At 45.0% G+C, this 17,220-nt stretch overlaps 4 non-coding genes and 1 pseudogene across 4 annotated transcripts; all 5 read left to right on the forward strand.

Annotated features, from left to right (window-relative positions):
- Positions 1-4,012: 4,012 nt before the first annotated feature.
- Positions 4,013-4,198, forward strand: LOC130306105 (U2 spliceosomal RNA). Its single transcript, XR_008855503.1, has one exon. It is a non-coding gene; the product is annotated as a U2 spliceosomal RNA (small nuclear RNA).
- Positions 4,199-6,278: 2,080 nt separating this feature from the next.
- On the forward strand, positions 6,279-6,427 carry LOC130306110 (U2 spliceosomal RNA; annotated as a pseudogene).
- Positions 6,428-11,886: 5,459 nt separating this feature from the next.
- Positions 11,887-12,072, forward strand: LOC130306106 (U2 spliceosomal RNA). The gene has a single exon (XR_008855504.1). It is a non-coding gene; the product is annotated as a U2 spliceosomal RNA (small nuclear RNA).
- A 2,091-nt stretch (positions 12,073-14,163) lies between these two features.
- On the forward strand, positions 14,164-14,354 carry LOC130306101 (U2 spliceosomal RNA). The gene has a single exon (XR_008855500.1). It is a non-coding gene; the product is annotated as a U2 spliceosomal RNA (small nuclear RNA).
- Positions 14,355-16,450: 2,096 nt separating this feature from the next.
- On the forward strand, positions 16,451-16,641 carry LOC130306103 (U2 spliceosomal RNA). Its single transcript, XR_008855501.1, has one exon. It is a non-coding gene; the product is annotated as a U2 spliceosomal RNA (small nuclear RNA).
- Positions 16,642-17,220: the final 579 nt, after the last annotated feature.

A 17,220-nucleotide genomic window follows, 5' to 3' on the forward strand; every position in this document is an offset into this window, starting at 1 on the left:
CAGGGTTTGCTGCCCCGCCAGCAGTGGACCCGGTGGGTAAAACTGGCCATCGTCGATCGATGGGGAAGTTGGAGCAACAGTCCTCAGCAACGCTTGCTGGGGAACAAGCGATGAAAACTTCCCAAGGTAGCGGCAAAGGTTCCGGAAAAGAGGCCTCACAGGCCCCTGTGCAGCAGTTCCAGTCGTCAAATGATGAAAGAAGACGCAGATCCATCAGCCGGGGGCCAGAGATTACATCGAGTGAGAGCAACACAGAGGATATGGACAGCAGTGTGACATTTAAAAGACAAAGAGAAGAAGAAGAGGAAGACATTCAAAGGAAAGCGGCGTGCCGTAGTTCGGACGAGAGCGAGCTCAGGGTCGGGGCATCATCGATCTCAAGCTCCGACCCTCAGAACATCAAGGAGCTGATGACCCCGCAGGCGGGGGATGACGGTACGCAGCTTATTATTGACTTTGATTCTCCAAGCACGGACTCTCCATAAACTATGCCTATCCCTGTAAAAATTGCCTCACTCAATGTGAGGTCCTTAAAGAGCCCTGATCGCAGGGCTGCTTTATTTTCTTATCTAGAGACATGTGACTTTGACCTTTGCCTGCTACAAGAATGTGGAATCCCTAGTAAAATGGACTATAAAGACTTAAAAGAAGACTGGAAGCTGGGCCCATCCATATGGTCCGGTGCAAATGACTGTCGTTCTGTGGGTGTTGGGCTGCTCTGCCGAGGCCAGTCCTTTTCTATTCATACAGTAACTGAGATTGTGCCTGGCAGAGCTCTTTTAATTCATCTATATTTTAATGGACTTTTAATTCGTGTTTTAAATGTGTATGCCCCTCCTGATAAACAGGAGCGGGCAGAACTATTTGAAATTTTACCACTGTTTTGTGTTGGGTCTTCCCCCCTGCTGGTGGGAGGTGATTTTAACTGCATACGTGATGGGGAACACCGGCAGGGTGGGGATATTAATCGTAAAGACCGCACTTCTTACCTGCTTAAAAATGTTATTGATGATTTTAATTTGAAAGATTGCTGGAAGGATCTCTTGCCGGAGGACCCGGGCGCCACATGGTCCAATGGAAGAGTGAGCTCCAGAATCGATTTTATTTTTTCCTCTAGAGCTTTTAAACCCCTGAAATGCACGCTCGAGCAGAATATCTTCTCTGATCATAAGCTCCTCTTGGTGGGCCTGGAGCTAGAGGGGGAGCAAAAAGCAAAAAGGGGCCTCTGGAGATTAAACACCACACTCCTAGAGGACCCTGAGATAAAAGAGGAGTTTGTGCGGACCTACCAGTGCTGGCAATTACAAAGAAAACCCCACGAGCCTATGCTGCACTGGTGGGAGGGCACCAAATCTAAAATCAGATTTTTTTTTATCAAAGCAGGTAAGAAGAAGGCAAAAATGGAAAAACAGTGGTTTTATGTTCTTAACATGCGTTTAAATGTACTTTTTAAATTGAAAGAAGCTGGTATGGATGTAGAAAATGATATTTTAAACCTTAAAACTGAAATAAAACATGCCATAGAAAAGAAAGGGAAACAAATCATTTTTAACTCACATGTGCAGCACCTGGAGGAGGGCGAGAAATGTTCCCGTTTCTTTTTTAAAAAAGTGATGAATAGGAGGGATATCATCCAGAACCTTGAGGGTGAATCCACTCCAAAAGGCATGTTAGATGCAGTTTTTAACTTCTACCAGCTTCTTTTTAATAAGAAAGATCTTAATCCATCCTTTTTAGAACATGTTCTTAATTCCCTTGATTTTAAGCTAGATGTTTTAGACCAGGAGGTTTTATCCCGTGATCTTAACTTAGATGAACTTTTATTTGTTTTTAAAAGTTTTTCTAGTGGGAAGGCCCCTGGGGAAGATGGTTTACCCATCGAGTTTTATTTAGCTTTTTGGGATATTTTAAAGGATGATATGGTTTTATTGTATAAAGAAACTTTTATTGTTAATGAACTTCCCCCTTCCTGGAGGAGGGGGATTGTATCATTACTTTTTAAAAAAGGTGAAAAGGATATGCTAAAAAATTGGCGCCCCATCACACTTTTAAATGTCGATTATAAAGTTTTAGCCAAGTTATTAGCTGTCCGTTTTAAACCTTTTATTCATAAATTAGTTCACCCAAATCAGGTTTGTGGGGTACCTGGAAGGTCTATAGCTGAATCCCTAAATATTTTAAGAGATGTTTTATGGTATTTTAAGGATAGAAATCAAACTGTAGCAATTTTATCCTTAGACTTTGAAAAAGCCTTTGATAGGGTCTCCCATGAATACCTGTTTTTAGTTCTTAAAAAGATGGCAGTGCCTGAAACGATTTTAAGCCGAATCATGCTTTTATACCGATCCTGTTTTAGTCAAGTCTCTGTTAATGGCTTTTTAACCAGCGGTGTTCCTCTTTTATCAGGTGTCAAACAGGGCTGCCCCCTGTCCCCACTCCTTTTTATTTGCGCAATCGAACCACTGATGGCCCTCCTCAGAAAAGACCGGGTAGTAAGAGGCGTACCGATACCTGGTGGAGGAGGGACCCATCTAAAGGTGTTGGGGTACATGGATGATGTCACCATACTGTGCCCGGACTCTCCATCCATGAGGGGGGCATTGAGGAACACCAGCTATTTCTGCGAGGTCTCTGGTTTTAAGCTAAACACAGATAAATGTGACTGTTTTTATATTGGCTCCTGGGATTCATCCATCACCCCAGGAGTCACAATGCAACAGGATCAAATTAAAGTTTTAGGTATTGTTTTTAACCAGGTCAATGATGGGAGCCATAACTGGGATTCAGCTATAGCTAAGATGGAGAAGAAGATTTTAATGTGGAATCTTAGAAACCTTACCATGGAGGGGAAGATTTTAATAATAAAGATGGTTTTACTCCCTATTATGCTATACATTGCCATGGTATTTCCTCCATCTATTTTATACATTAAAAAAGTAACTAGAATTGTTTTTACTTTTTTATGGGGTTCAAAAATGGAGAAATTAAAGCGTGATTTTATGTACAAAAGTAGAGATAATGGCGGGAAAGATGTTCCTAACCTTTTTACTTTCTTTTACATAAAGTATTTCTGTTTCTGTTTTAAGATTATTAAATCCAATGGCATTTTTAGCTGCTTTTTAAGGTACGCTGCGGGCATGGTTTTTAAAAGATGGTTGCGCATCCCTCTGAACGCTCCGGTGCTTCTGTGTCCCCCAAAACATTATGTGGTGTTGGAAAAGACAGTCAGGCTCCTAGGTCTCCAAGATTTGGAGCCTGACATACTGGGGGACCAGAGAAAGGTATCAAAGGTCCTCAGGCGGAGTGAGGTTACCCTGGCAGTGTCCAATTTCACACAGGCAAGATCCAAAAAGGTATGGCGGAACGTGTACGGGAAGTTTCTGGCGAATGTACACAGGGATCTTGCCTGGGCAATCGTCCACCAGTGCCTCCCTACTCGTGAGTTCCAGCACAGGCGAGGACTGGTGGCGAGAGCCAAGTGCCCGAGAGATGGCTGCGGAGTGGACGAAACGGTGCTGCACATATTTTGGAACTGCCCTTTTGCACGGGAGCTTTGGAGGAAGGTAGGCCCACTTTTGAAGTGGGCCTGCGGCCTAAAAGATTTTAATCACGAATGTGTCTTTTACGGTCTTTTTAACTGCCCCAATTTTAAACAGCAGATGATCTGCTGGATGATTATTAATTGTTTTAAAAATGCCATCTGGAAAGTTAGGAACATCTTACTTTTTAAACATGATTTTATTGATGTTAAAAACTGTATAAAGCTGGCCCTGAGTGAGATGTACATCTATTACCTAAGAGACAAGAAACAGTTAGGGGCCAGCGAGGCAGCATCCATGTGGTGTCTGCCTCTATGGAACGAAATAACAGTATAATCAGTTTTTATGACATTTGTATAATGTTTTATCCTGCCATTTTAATTTTTTCTCCTTTTATTACTGGTTTTATTATTTGTATTTTAAAACTTTTGTGAACCTTTTATTATTTTGCATTTTAAATTTTGTATGGTTTCTTATTTATTCAATAAAATTTTGTTGAAACCTTATCTGTTCTTATCAGTTTAATATCTGATACGTCCCCTATCTGGGGACCATATATTAAATGGATTTTTGAGAACGGGGGCCGATTTCGAAGCTTGCTTCCGTCGCCCTATGCATTGACCCGATATGGCAGTATCTTCGGGTACAGTGCACCACCCCCTTACAGGGTTAAAAAGAAAGATTCCTACTTTCATTGCTACCTGCTTGCTGGCTAGCCAGCTAGCCAGCCCTGTGGGCCTTGCTGCTGCAGCCAAAAAACAAAAGGTGGTGCTGCTGCTGCTGCTTCTGCTGCTTCTGCTTGTGTCTGGCCGCTGTTGGAGCGTCCAGGCACAGGACTTCTGCTGCTGCTGACTAAATGGCCTCCTTAATTGGATCATTTGAGTAGCCAGCACACCTGTGCAGGTAGGGCATGACATGATAGGCAGCTGCCTTGATAGCGGGTGGGTGCTGAATGTTCCTAATTGACAAAATAAGATTAATGCTTATGAAGAAATATAAAATCTCATCCCTTCCCCAATATCGCGCCACACCCCTACCCCTTAATTCCCTGGTTGAACTTGATGGACATATGTCTTTTTTCGACCGTACTAACTATGTAACTATGTAACATAACATGGGGGGGGGGGGGGGGGTCTCCTGGCTGTTCACACAGGTGTGTCATTGCTGTACATTGACCATGCATTGCTTCTGTGGTATTGCAAAGGCAAAGACAAATGCTTCCAGCCATCCATTGCACTAATGGATTGGTCATCAGCTGGCTGTCTATGTCCCGCATCAATATAGACCAAAGTACAGAGGGTTAGGCTATGCTATTGTGCACCTACCTGATGCATCAGAAGGTGCGAGGCCCTTGCTAAATTCTGTGCACAGACTTTGAGATCTATACTTTAGACTGTATCTAAACCTGCTCCAACATGGACTGACATTCTGGCCTACTTTCAGCCGATGCGACTTGTCTGTCGCTGAACAGTCGCTTTTTATGTATTCAGCACCTATGTATAATGTTGTAAAAATGCTCTAGAAGCTAAAGTCGCAGAAATGTCACACATATTTGGCCTGCAACTTTCTGTGCGACAAATTCAGACAGGAAAAATCAGTATAAATCCTTAGAAAATTATCCCCCAGTGTCTCCATCTGCTGGCGGTATTGAATAAGCATTGCTGCACTGATGGGGTATGCATTAGACGAAAAAAAAGAAGAAAAAGAAGAATAATACGCCCAGAAAAGAGGCGAAAAGGAGAAAAACGTAAAAAAACGTGAAAAAAAAGTAAGAGGAAGAGAAGGGAAAAAAAGGTGGAAATGGGTTTAAAAGTGATTTCGGCGGAGAAATATATATATATATATATATATATATATATATATATACGCGCACACACACACATATATATAAACGTATTCTCCGTTGAGATATTGCAGCCGCTGCTGTGTCCAGGCCCAGGAGCCTTAGCACTGTGCTGTGATGTCACTCAATACCACTGACATCACTAGGTGTAAACAACATCTCTCCTTTGCTGTGTATGTGACTATGGAGCTGTTTGGTGATGTCGTCTATTATGGCCTTCATAGAAGCAACAGGAGATTGTTGCATCCATCTAGAACCCTCAGAACTACAGTGCTATGATGTCACTCACTTCCACAGGCCTTGCAGAGTGTAAACAACAACAACCCAGCTTTGTTGTGTATGTAACCATAGGGATTTGTGATGTCACCTAGAACCTTCACAGCAGCGACAGCTTTATGAGGAGCATCAGCACTGCTCTGCCTGAGCAGAACCATCACCGCCATAGGTTGTCAAATAACCCGGATTTAACCCACACAGGTAAGTCCAATGGGGTGCAGGCATGTCCTCTATGCTTACAGCTTCCCGTGGGTGTTGGTTTGATACCGTTTGGGGACAGCCAAGGAGGCATCTGCAGGCAACAAAGGTAGGTGTGTGCTTGTGTGTGTGTTTCCTATGCAGATCCTAAGCCCAGTGTCACATGCAAGTAGGAGGAGTAAGAAGGGTTCCTGGCAAATCCGGGTTATGGATTGCATTTAAAAAGGCCCCGTGGGAGTGCAATGGGCCCCTGTCTTGCTGCTTAGCAATAATGGTATGGGTTTAGGTTCTGCTGTGTGTACTGGTGGTTGACTGCCCCCCAGCCCAGAGTGTGCATGGAAAATTGTCTGGCAGCCTCCCTGACAGCAAGCAGTGATAGTGCCCATGAAGGGGACCTTGTTGGGCCCGCCCCTTTCACGGTTATCGCTTCTCGGCCTTTTGGCTAAGATCAAGTGTAGTATCTGCATTTGGTCTGGTCGGAAGGTGTCTGTGGTACCCCGCTTCTCGGCCTTGGGGGATTGTCTCTCCTTACGGAGCGACTTCACCCCCTTGCTGCTATTGGGGAGCGGGCTTAGTCCACAGACAACGGGTTGCGATCCCCCTGTCTCTGGGACCTTGTGTCTCAGAAGGCATTTTCGGTACGTTGAGCGTTACCTGTAGCTTCGGAAGCACCTAGGGTACCCCCGACCTCTGCCTTGGGTAAGGGTTCCGCTTTTATAGCGGGATTCCGAGCCCCTGCTGCTATTGGGGAAGGGGCTTAGTCCCTGGGTGTGGAAGATGCCGTTCTCCTGGGCTTTCCCCTCTGGGGAAATGTCGATGCGAAATACCATCCGCATAGAGGTGTCGGAGAGCCATCGTCAGTTGAAGAACCTCCGCTTCATTGCGGAGGTGATTCTTCTTGACTACTTCCGCCTCAATAGGGAGGACATCCTGTGTCTAAATGACCAGGAAAGCCGTGGCCTGTATACCGTCACCTTCACGGCCACGGCGTGTTGCGATAACATCTATGCAACCTTGTCTGGTGCGGACCAGAGGGACGATCGACTCGACGGTCTTTCGTTCCAGTTCCTCTATGGTGAGGAACATATACCGTTGGTGGTGGCTATGCACAGCCCTCATGTGACCACGGAGGATATAGCCACTTTTCTTCGGCGATACTGCGAAGAGGTGCGGTTCGCAAACAAAATCTTGAACTCCGTGCGGTTCTGGAACGGCAAGAGGAAGTTCTGGGTCAAGCTCCGTAAGGATCCCGGTGGTATTGGGGGTCTTTGCCATCCGCCCCCAAATTTTGCCATCGGGAGAGTTCGGGGCTTCCTGTTCTATCCTCAAATGCCTATGTATTGCCGAAATTGCTTGAGGTTTGGCCACACCCAGGAGACCTGCGGCGCGGAGCGTGTGATTCGCTGCAATAGGTGTGGCCAAGAAGGTCACATAGCCTCAAGATGTAGCCATTCGATAAGGTGCAACCTCTGCGGAGAGGAAAATCACGATTTTAATTCCTGTCCCCATAAAGCAAAAACTACGATGGGTGGGTCAAGGCTGGGCCCACCCAAAGAGGGGACAGGACAAAAGACGTCCTTTTTTAAGATGCCCAAACCCCAGATGGCAGGTACTGATGGGTCCAGGCCCAAGACCTCTGGTGCTCCATCGGGGGGCCCACCGGTGGTAGTGCTAGGGGGAGGCCATGGGGATTCCACGAAGCCCGGGCGGGTGATCGAGTTTACTGCCCGGGAAATTGAAAGACGTCGATCGACTTCCTACCTGGCTCAAGAGCCCGCCGAAACTTCTGAAGGGGGCTCACCTGTGGCGGGTGGCAGCCGACGGGCCTCGGTGGGGGCAAAGGTGGACCCAAAATTACAGCATAAGCCAGGTACTGGCTTGGCCCAGGGTCGCCCTGCTCCGGACGAAGAGGCCCCGGTGAAAGCCCGCCGGAAGGGGAGCCAGGTGGCCAGGTCTGAGCCCGGTCCTGTTACTCCGCCTATACAGGACAGGGCCAAGAAGACAAGTGGCGCCAAACCAGGGTTTGCTGCCCCGCCAGCAGTGGACCCGGTGGGTAAAACTGGCCATCATCGATCGATGGGGAAGTTGGAGCAACAGTCCTCAGCAACGCTTGCTGGGGAACAAGCGATGAAAACTTCCCAAGGTAGCGGCAAAGGTTCCGGAAAAGAGGCCTCACAGGCCCCTGTGCAGCAGTTCCAGTCGTCAAATGATGAAAGAAGACGCAGATCCATCAGCCGGGGGCCAGAGATTACATCGAGTGAGAGCAACACAGAGGATATGGACAGCAGTGTGACATTTAAAAGACAAAGAGAAGAAGAAGAGGAAGACATTCAAAGGAAAGCGGCGTGCCGTAGTTCGGACGAGAGCGAGCTCAGGGTCGGGGCATCATCGATCTCAAGCTCCGACCCTCAGAACATCAAGGAGCTGATGACCCCGCAGGCGGGGGATGACGGTACGCAGCTTATTATTGACTTTGATTCTCCAAGCACGGACTCTCCATAAACTATGCCTATCCCTGTAAAAATTGCCTCACTCAATGTGAGGTCCTTAAAGAGCCCTGATCGCAGGGCTGCTTTATTTTCTTATCTAGAGACATGTGACTTTGACCTTTGCCTGCTACAAGAATGTGGAATCCCTAGTAAAATGGACTATAAAGACTTAAAAGAAGACTGGAAGCTGGGCCCATCCATATGGTCCGGTGCAAATGACTGTCGTTCTGTGGGTGTTGGGCTGCTCTGCCGAGGCCAGTCCTTTTCTATTCATACAGTAACTGAGATTGTGCCTGGCAGAGCTCTTTTAATTCATCTATATTTTAATGGACTTTTAATTCGTGTTTTAAATGTGTATGCCCCTCCTGATAAACAGGAGCGGGCAGAACTATTTGAAATTTTACCACTGTTTTGTGTTGGGTCTTCCCCCCTGCTGGTGGGAGGTGATTTTAACTGCATACGTGATGGGGAACACCGGCAGGGTGGGGATATTAATCGTAAAGACCGCACTTCTTACCTGCTTAAAAATTTTATTGATGATTTTAATTTGAAAGATTGCTGGAAGGATCTCTTGCCGGAGGACCCGGGCGCCACATGGTCCAATGGAAGAGTGAGCTCCAGAATCGATTTTATTTTTTCCTCTAGAGCTTTTAAACCCCTGAAATGCACGCTCGAGCAGAATATCTTCTCTGATCATAAGCTCCTCTTGGTGGGCCTGGAGCTAGAGGGGGAGCAAAAAGCAAAAAGGGGCCTCTGGAGATTAAACACCACACTCCTAGAGGACCCTGAGATAAAAGAGGAGTTTGTGCGGACCTACCAGTGCTGGCAATCACAAAGAAAACCCCACGAGCCTATGCTGCACTGGTGGGAGGGCACCAAATCTAAAATCAGATTTTTTTTTATCAAAGCAGGTAAGAAGAAGGCAAAAATGGAAAAACAGTGGTTTTATGTTCTTAACATGCGTTTAAATGTACTTTTTAAATTGAAAGAAGCTGGTATGGATGTAGAAAATGATATTTTAAACCTTAAAACTGAAATAAAACATGCCATAGAAAAGAAAGGGAAACAAATCATTTTTAACTCGCATGTGCAGCACCTGGAGGAGGGCGAGAAATGTTCCCGTTTCTTTTTTAAAAAAGTGATGAATAGGAGGGATATCATCCAAAACCTTGAGGGTGAATCCACTCCAAAAGGCATGTTAGATGCAGTTTTTAACTTCTACCAGCTTCTTTTTAATAAGAAAGATCTTAATCCATCCTTTTTAGAACATGTTCTTAATTCCCTTGATTTTAAGCTAGATGTTTTAGACCAGGAGGTTTTATCCCGTGATCTTAACTTAGATGAACTTTTATTTGTTTTTAAAAGTTTTTCTAGTGGGAAAGCCCCTGGGGAAGATGGTTTACCCATCGAATTTTATTTAGCTTTTTGGGATATTTTAAAGGATGATATGGTTTTATTGTATAAAGAAACTTTTATTGTTAATGAACTTCCCCCTTCCTGGAGGAGGGGGATTGTATCATTACTTTTTAAAAAGGGTGAAAAGGATATGCTAAAAAATTGGCGCCCCATCACACTTTTAAATGTCGATTATAAAGTTTTAGCCAAGTTATTAGCTGTCCGTTTTAAACCTTTTATTCATAAATTAATTCACCCAAATCAGGTTTGTGGGGTACCTGGAAGGTCTATAGCTGAATCCCTAAATATTTTAAGAGATGTTTTATGGTATTTTAAGGATAGAAATCAAACTGTAGCAATTTTATCCTTAGACTTTGAAAAAGCCTTTGATAGGGTCTCCCATGAATACCTGTTTTTAGTTCTTAAAAAGATGGCAGTGCCTGAAACGATTTTAAGCCGAATCATGCTTTTATACCGATCCTGTTTTAGTCAAGTCTCTGTTAATGGCTTTTTAACCAGCGGTGTTCCTCTTTTATCAGGTGTCAAACAGGGCTGCCCCCTGTCCCCACTCCTTTTTATTTGCGCAATCGAACCACTGATGGCCCTCCTCAGAAAAGACCGGGTAGTAAGAGGCGTACCGATACCTGGTGGAGGAGGGACCCATCTAAAGGTGTTGGGGTACATGGATGATGTCACCATACTGTGCCCGGACTCTCCATCCATGAGGGGGGCATTGAGGAACACCAGCTATTTCTGCGAGGTCTCTGGTTTTAAGCTAAACACAGATAAATGTGACTGTTTTTATATTGGCTCCTGGGATTCATCCATCACCCCAGGAGTCACAATGCAACAGGATCAAATTAAAGTTTTAGGTATTGTTTTTAACCAGGTCAATGATGGGAGCCCTAACTGGGATTCAGCTATAGCTAAGATGGAGAAGAAGATTTTAATGTGGAATCTTAGAAACCTTACCATGGAGGGGAAGATTTTAATAATAAAGATGGTTTTACTCCCTATTATGCTATACATTGCCATGGTATTTCCTCCATCTATTTTATACATTAAAAAAGTAACTAGAATTGTTTTTACTTTTTTATGGGGTTCAAAAATGGAGAAATTAAAGCGTGATTTTATGTACAAAAGTAAAGATAATGGCGGGAAAGATGTTCCTAACCTTTTTACTTTCTTTTACATAAAGTATTTCTGTTTCTGTTTTAAAATTATTAAATCCGATGGCATTTTTAGCTGTTTTTTAAGGTACGCTGCGGGCATGGTTTTTAAAAGATGGTTGCGCATCCCTCTGAACGCTCCGGTGCTTCTGTGTCCCCCAAAACATTATGTGGTGTTGGAAAAGACAGTCAGGCTCCTAGGTCTCCAAGATTTGGAGCCTGACATACTGGGGGACCAGAGAAAGGTATCAAAGGTCCTCAGGCGGAGTGAGGTTACCCTGGCAGTGTCCAATTTCACACAGGCAAGATCCAAAAAGGTATGGCGGAACGTGTACGGGAAGTTTCTGGCGAATGTACACAGGGATCTTGCCTGGGCAATCGTCCACCAGTGCCTCCCTACTCGTGAGTTCCAGCACAGGCGAGGACTGGTGGCGAGAGCCAAGTGCCCGAGAGATGGCTGCGGAGTGGACGAAACGGTGCTGCACATATTTTGGAACTGCCCTTTTGCACGGGAGCTTTGGAGGAAGGTAGGCCCACTTTTGAAGTGGGCCTGCGGCCTAAAAGATTTTAATCACGAATGTGTCTTTTACGGTCTTTTTAACTGCCCCAATTTTAAACAGCAGATGATCTGCTGGATGATTATTAATTGTTTTAAAAATGCCATCTGGAAAGTTAGGAACATCTTACTTTTTAAACATGATTTTATTGATGTTAAAAACTGTATAAAGCTGGCCCTGAGTGAGATGTACATCTATTACCTAAGAGACAAGAAACAGTTGGGGGCCAGCGAGGCAGCATCCATGTGGTGTCTGCCTCTATGGAACGAAATAACAATATAATCAGGTTTTATGACATTTGTATAATGTTTTATCCTGCCATTTCTATTTTTTCTCCTTTTATTACTGGTTTTATTATTTGTATTTTAAAACTTTTTGTGAACCTTTTATTATTTTGCATTTTAAATTCTGTATGGTTTCTTATTTATTCAATAAAATTTTGTTGAAACCTTATCTGTTCTTATCAGTTTAATATCTGATACGTCCCCTATCTGGGGACCATATATTAAATGGATTTTTGAGAACGGGGGCCGATTTCGAAGCTTGCTTCCGTCGCCCTATGCATTGACCCGATATGGCAGTATCTTCGGGTACAGTGCACCACCCCCTTACAGGGTTAAAAAGAAAGATTCCTACTTTCATTGCTACCTGCTTGCTGGCTAGCCAGCTAGCCAGCCCTGTGGGCCTTGCTGCTGCAGCCAAAAAACAAAAGGTGGTGCTGCTGCTGCTGCTTCTGCTGCTTCTGCTTGTGTCTGGCCGCTGTTGGAGCGTCCAGGCACAGGACTTCTGCTGCTGCTGACTAAATGGCCTCCTTAATTGGATCATTTGAGTAGCCAGCACACCTGTGCAGGTAGGGCATGACATGATAGGCAGCTGCCTTGATAGCGGGTGGGTGCTGAATGTTCCTAATTGACAAAATAAGATTAATGCTTATGAAGAAATATAAAATCTCATCCCTTCCCCAATATCGCGCCACACCCCTACCCCTTAATTCCCTGGTTGAACTTGATGGACATATGTCTTTTTTCGACCGTACTAACTATGTAACTATGTAACATAACATGGGGGGGGGGTCTCCTGGCTGTTCACACAGGTGTGTCATTGCTGTACATTGACCATGCATTGCTTCTGTGGTATTGCAAAGGCAAAGACAAATGCTTCCAGCCATCCATTGCACTAATGGATTGGTCATCAGCTGGCTGTCTATGTCCCGCATCAATATAGACCAAAGTACAGAGGGTTAGGCTATGCTATTGTGCACCTACCTGATGCATCAGAAGGTGCGAGGCCCTTGCTAAATTCTGTGCACAGACTTTGAGATCTATACTTTAGACTGTATCTAAACCTGCTCCAACATGGACTGACATTCTGGCCTACTTTCAGCCGATGCGACTTGTCTGTCGCTGAACAGTCGCTTTTTATGTATTCAGCACCTATGTATAATGTTGTAAAAATGCTCTAGAAGCTAAAGTCGCAGAAATGTCACACATATTTGGCCTGCAACTTTCTGTGCGACAAATTCAGACAGGAAAAATCAGTATAAATCCTTAGAAAATTATCCCCCAGTGTCTCCATCTGCTGGCGGTATTGAATAAGCATTGCTGCACTGATGGGGTATGCATTAGACGAAAAAAAAGAAGAAAAAGAAGAATAATACGCCCAGAAAAGAGGCGAAAAGGAGAAAAACGTAAAAAAACGTGAAAAAAAAGTAAGAGGAAGAGAAGGGAAAAAAAGGTGGAAATGGGTTTAAAAGTGATTTCGGCGGAGAAATATATATATATATATATATATATATATATATATATATATATATATATATACATACGCGCACACACACACATATATATAAACGTATTCTCCGTTGAGATATTGCAGCCGCTGCTGTGTCCAGGCCCAGGAGCCTTAGCACTGTGCTGTGATGTCACTCAATACCACTGACATCACTAGGTGTAAACAACATCTCTCCTTTGCTGTGTATGTGACTATGGAGCTGTTTGGTGATGTCGTCTATTATGGCCTTCATAGAAGCAACAGGAGATTGTTGCATCCATCTAGAACCCTCAGAACTACAGTGCTATGATGTCACTCACTTCCACAGGCCTTGCAGAGTGTAAACAACAACAACCCAGCTTTGTTGTGTATGTAACCATAGGGATTTGTGATGTCACCTAGAACCTTCACAGCAGCGACAGCTTTATGAGGAGCATCAGCACTGCTCTGCCTGAGCAGAACCATCACCGCCATAGGTTGTCAAATAACCCGGATTTAACCCACACAGGTAAGTCCAATGGGGTGCAGGCATGTCCTCTATGCTTACAGCTTCCCGTGGGTGTTGGTTTGATACCGTTTGGGGACAGCCAAGGAGGCATCTGCAGGCAACAAATGTAGGTGTTTGCTTGTGTGTGTGTTTCCTATGCAGATCCTAAGCCCAGTGTCACATGCAAGTAGGAGGAGTAAGAAGGGTTCCTGGCAAATCCGGGTTATGGATTGCATTTAAAAAGGCCCCGTGGGAGTGCAATGGGCCCCTGTCTTGCTGCTTAGCAATAATGGTATGGGTTTAGGTTCTGCTGTGTGTACTGGTGGTTGACTGCCCCCCAGCCCAGAGTGTGCATGGAAAATTGTCTGGCAGCCTCCCTGACAGCAAGCAGTGATAGTGCCCATGAAGGGGACCTTGTTGGGCCCGCCCCTTTCACGGTTATCGCTTCTCGGCCTTTTGGCTAAGATCAAGTGTAGTATCTGTTCTTATCAGTTTAATATCTGATACGTCCCCTATCTGGGGACCATATATTAAATGGATTTTTGAGAACGGGGGCCGATTTCGAAGCTTGCTTCCGTCGCCCTATGCATTGACCCGATATGGCAGTATCTTCGGGTACAGTGCACCACCCCCTTACAGGGTTAAAAAGAAAGATTCCTACTTTCATTGCTACCTGCTTGCTGGCTAGCCAGCTAGCCAGCCCTGTGGGCCTTGCTGCTGCAGCCAAAAAACAAAAGGTGGTGCTGCTGCTGCTTCTGCTGCTTCTGCTTGTGTCTGGCCGCTGTTGGAGCGTCCAGGCACAGGACTTCTGCTGCTGCTGACTAAATGGCCTCCTTAATTGGATCATTTGACTAGCCAGCACACCTGTGCAGGTAGGGCATGACATGATAGGCAGCTGCCTTGATAGCGGGTGGGTGCTGAATGTTCCTAATTGACAAAATAAGATTAATGCTTATGAAGAAATATAAAATCTCATCCCTTCCCCAATATCGCGCCACACCCCTACCCCTTAATTCCCTGGTTGAACTTGATGGACATATGTCTTTTTTCGACCGTACTAACTATGTAACTATGTAACATAACATGGGGGGGGGGGGGGGGGGTCTCCTGGCTGTTCACACAGGTGTGTCATTGCTGTACATTGACCATGCATTGCTTCTGTGGTATTGCAAAGGCAAAGACAAATGCTTCCAGCCATCCATTGCACTAATGGATTGGTCATCAGCTGGCTGTCTATGTCCCGCATCAATATAGACCAAAGTACAGAGGGTTAGGCTATGCTATTGTGCACCTACCTGATGCATCAGAAGGTGCGAGGCCCTTGCTAAATTCTGTGCACAGACTTTGAGATCTATACTTTAGACTGTATCTAAACCTGCTCCAACATGGACTGACATTCTGGCCTACTTTCAGCCGATGCGACTTGTCTGTCGCTGAACAGTCGCTTTTTATGTATTCAGCACCTATGTATAATGTTGTAAAAATGCTCTAGAAGCTAAAGTCGCAGAAATGTCACACATATTTGGCCTGCAACTTTCTGTGCGACAAATTCAGACAGGAAAAATCAGTATAAATCCTTAGAAAATTATCCCCCAGTGTCTCCATCTGCTGGCGGTATTGAATAAGCATTGCTGCACTGATGGGGTATGCATTAGACGAAAAAAAAGAAGAAAAAGAAGAATAATACGCCCAGAAAAGAGGCGAAAAGGAGAAAAACGTAAAAAAACGTGAAAAAAAAGTAAGAGGAAGAGAAGGGAAAAAAAGGTGGAAATGGGTTTAAAAGTGATTTCGGCGGAGAAATATATATATATATATATATATATATATATATATATATATATATATATATATATACGCGCACACACACACATATATATAAACGTATTCTCCGTTGAGATATTGCAGCCGCTGCTGTGTCCAGGCCCAGGAGCCTTAGCACTGTGCTGTGATGTCACTCAATACCACTGACATCACTAGGTGTAAACAACATCTCTCCTTTGCTGTGTATGTGACTATGGAGCTGTTTGGTGATGTCGTCTATTATGGCCTTCATAGAAGCAACAGGAGATTGTTGCATCCATCTAGAACCCTCAGAACTACAGTGCTATGATGTCACTCACTTCCACAGGCCTTGCAGAGTGTAAACAACAACAACCCAGCTTTGTTGTGTATGTAACCATAGGGATTTGTGATGTCACCTAGAACCTTCACAGCAGCGACAGCTTTATGAGGAGCATCAGCACTGCTCTGCCTGAGCAGAACCATCACCGCCATAGGTTGTCAAATAACCCGGATTTAACCCACACAGGTAAGTCCAATGGGGTGCAGGCATGTCCTCTATGCTTACAGCTTCCCGTGGGTGTTGGTTTGATACCGTTTGGGGACAGCCAAGGAGGCATCTGCAGGCAACAAAGGTAGGTGTGTGCTTGTGTGTGTGTTTCCTATGCAGATCCTAAGCCCAGTGTCACATGCAAGTAGGAGGAGTAAGAAGGGTTCCTGGCAAATCCGGGTTATGGATTGCATTTAAAAAGGCCCCGTGGGAGTGCAATGGGCCCCTGTCTTGCTGCTTAGCAATAATGGTATGGGTTTAGGTTCTGCTGTGTGTACTGGTGGTTGACTGCCCCCCAGCCCAGAGTGTGCATGGAAAATTGTCTGGCAGCCTCCCTGACAGCAAGCAGTGATAGTGCCCATGAAGGGGACCTTGTTGGGCCCGCCCCTTTCACGGTTATCGCTTCTCGGCCTTTTGGCTAAGATCAAGTGTAGTATCTGTTCTTATCAGTTTAATATCTGATACGTCCCCTATCTGGGGACCATATATTAAATGGATTTTTGAGAACGGGGGCCGATTTCGAAGCTTGCTTCCGTCGCCCTATGCATTGACCCGATATGGCAGTATCTTCGGGTACAGTGCACCACCCCCTTACAGGGTTAAAAAGAAAGATTCCTACTTTCATTGCTACCTGCTTGCTGGCTAGCCAGCTAGCCAGCCCTGTGGGCCTTGGCTGCTGCAGCCAAAAAACAAAAGGTGGTGCTGCTGCTGCCTTCTGCTGCTTCTGCTTTGCTTGTGTCTGGCCCCTGTTGGAGCGTCCAGGCACAGGACTTCTGCTGCTGCTGACTAAATGGCCTCCTTAATTGGATCATTTGAGTAGCCAGCACACCTGTGCAGGTAGGGCATGACATGATAGGCAGCTGCCTTGATAGCGGGTGGGTGCTGAATGTTCCTAATTGACAAAATAAGATTAATGCTTATGAAGAAATATAAAATCTCATCCCTTCCCCAATATCGCGCCACACCCCTACCCCTTAATTCCCTGGTTGAACGTGATGGACATATGTCTTTTTTTCGACCGTACTAACTATGTAACTATGTAACATAACATGGGGGGGGGGGGGGGTCTCCTGGCAGTTCACACAGGTGTGTCATTGCTGTACATTGACCATGCATTGCTTCTGTGGTATTGCAAAGGCAAAGACAAATGCTTCCAGCCATCCATTGA

The sequence above is a fragment of the Hyla sarda genome, unplaced genomic scaffold (assembly GCF_029499605.1).
Source record: "Hyla sarda isolate aHylSar1 unplaced genomic scaffold, aHylSar1.hap1 scaffold_1355, whole genome shotgun sequence".
Lineage (NCBI taxonomy): Eukaryota > Metazoa > Chordata > Amphibia > Anura > Hylidae > Hyla > Hyla sarda.